The sequence below is a fragment of the Tupaia chinensis genome, unplaced genomic scaffold (genome assembly GCF_000334495.1).
Source record: "Tupaia chinensis unplaced genomic scaffold, TupChi_1.0 Scaffold145659_1, whole genome shotgun sequence".
Classification (NCBI taxonomy): domain Eukaryota; kingdom Metazoa; phylum Chordata; class Mammalia; order Scandentia; family Tupaiidae; genus Tupaia; species Tupaia belangeri.
In genome coordinates, this window is record NW_006205516.1 from 750,561 (window position 1) to 753,017 (window position 2,457).

The window sequence follows — 2,457 nt, forward strand, 5'->3', positions numbered from 1 at the left end:
CCTTCTACACAGCTGTCATTGTGGGTTTTCTTTTCATTGTATTTCTAGGCTAGTGTCTTTGTTTCTTAGATCTCAGGTCTACCTTTCTTGGATCACCATTTTTTCCTTATTGGAGTACATCCTCAAGTAATTTTTTTTCCCCAGAGAAGATAGCTATGAAATTAAATGTCTGTTCTTTCATGCCTAAAAATGTATTTTAATTTTTGGTTTGATATTTGACTAATAAATAAATTTAGGGTCTAAATCATTTTCCTTTGAAATTCAGAAGTATTTTTCTAGTAGTTCTATTTTGTTTGCATCTAGTGCCGCTAATGAAGCTTTTCATTTCTCCGTAGACTTTTTCCCCCTTCTCTCTTAAAGGATCTTAAGCATTTTAACTTATTCTAAATATTCTAGAATTCTACAACAATGTGTTTGGGGCCCAACTACCAGCTGCAAGCTTCTGCGCATGCCTAGCCACACCCCCTTTCTGCCTGTCTCCCGCACATCCGGGCACATAAACTGGAAGTGTATGTTGCCAGGAGGGGCAGGGAGAAGTACTTCCGGGGGAAAAAGCCCGGCTTGGTGCTCTAGAAGCTTCCCGCTGCGCTTCACCTTACCCAGGGGTGTTGCTGGCGCTGCTGGAGACCTCGTGGTTACGGAGACTGTGTGGTGCCGGAGGCCGTGTGGTGCTGGAGGCCGTGTGGTGCCCGAGACAGTGTGGCACCAGAAGCTGTGTGGTGCCTGAGGCCATTTGGCGTCGGAGGCCACTGGGACCCGAGGCTGTGAGGCACTAGAAGGCTCGTGGTGCTAGAGGGCTCCTGGCATCGAAGGCTGCATTTGGCAAGTTTTTGAAACATCTTGAACTTTATTGAGAGAATTTAGCTGGAGAACTTGCAGACTCTCTTTTTCTTTGAACTGCAGGCCAGAGTCAGGTAGAGTCCAGGGAACACTTGTCTTCCCTTCAGAGGATGCTAACTCCTGTTTGAAAAACCCAGGCCTGGGCTTGTGAACATGTATTTTCTAACGTGACATTAAACCAACAAACAAATCAACCACCACCCCCCCCCCAAAAAAAAAAACCCTTTTTCTTCCTACTAAAGGAGGGGAGCAAGACTGAAGGGACACGAGGGAATTGATGTGGTGATTTGGTGACAGCACTTCAAAGGACAGTTTCTTAGGGAAAGGCGGATCAAGGAGCTCCTGAACTTTTGGGTTACATTAAGGGAGAAATGAGCATGGCTCAGGTAAATCTCCTGACTTGTGAAAGCCTAGCAGATGTGATTTTGGTTTCCACTGCAGCCAGTGAAAAGATGATAGTGAGCCAGATTGCCAGCCAGCAGGCCAGCAATGGCCAGAGGGCAGATAGCCCTGATATGCTGAGGTCCTCCAGTCAGGATCTCAGAATAGAGAGAGAGAACTCCCCAGGCTGCGGAGATGATGACAGTTTAGCTGAGGCCTCTCATTCAAAAAAGATTAAAAAATTGGTGTTAGTAAAACAGAATGGTTATTTTCAAGTAAAGGCTCCCCAGGAATTTGTGTGTGATCACTGCTTTGGAACCTATAAGACCGCTTACCACCTCAAGAGGCACAGCCTTATTCATACTGGTGAGAGGCCATTTGTGTGCGACATGTGTGATAAGCGCTTCATCCAGAAATACCACCTGGTACGCCACAAACGTGTCCACAGTGGTGAAAAGCCTTACCAATGTGAGTGGTGTCTTCAGTGCTTTTCTCGTACAGATGGATTACTCAAACACAAGAGGGCATATCATTGGTTCAAGTCTAAGACTTCTGACAAGCAGTTATCTCAGAAAGTGCAAGGGGCCTTGGGTGAAGGGAGTGATCAGAAGAATCTACCAAGGAGCATACCCACCACTACTGCCTGGACTGAATCTATACCCTTCCTGGAGGAGAGAAGTGCATCAGGAGACGTCTACCCAAGAGCCTCAGCTCTGTAAAGAATCTGACACTGAATATTGACGGGATGTTCCTACAGCATTCTCGCATAGGGGAACTGGACCCTGGACCCTGGACCCTGGACCCCTGCTGAGGTTATAGGTGGAGACTCACAGTACAGGACCAAGACTGATTATAGCTCCTACAACCTTGGACTCATTTGATACCTAAAATAGAAAAGACTTGGGAAGGGGATTTATTTCTTCATTTGTTCATTTGTTCTGATTTTTTCTTTTTTTGGAAGTTTTTTTTTTTAAAGGTTGACTCAATAGGCTGATGGTTAAGGTCTTTTTAACCCAAGACATAGCTTTGTGAACATGTGCTTTCTAAAGTGACATAACAAAAACCCTTTTCTTCCTGCTAAATGATCTTTATGTGAAGTTCTGGAGTTTGGTTGAGTCCCACGGTGGCCTGCCCTGAACCATGGGAATGGGGAAACTCTCTTAGGAGCAATCATGGAGGCTGGGTGAACATTTGTCAGTTGGAGTTGAAGACTGCAGCCTCCGGGAAGTGCCACCC

The 2,457-nt window shown here is 45.7% G+C and overlaps 1 pseudogene; it reads left to right on the forward strand.

Annotated features, from left to right (window-relative positions):
- Positions 1 to 1,217: 1,217 nt before the first annotated feature.
- LOC102495305 (zinc finger protein 740 pseudogene) lies at positions 1,218 to 2,056 on the forward strand (annotated as a pseudogene).
- The last annotated feature ends 401 nt before the right edge of the window (positions 2,057 to 2,457 follow it).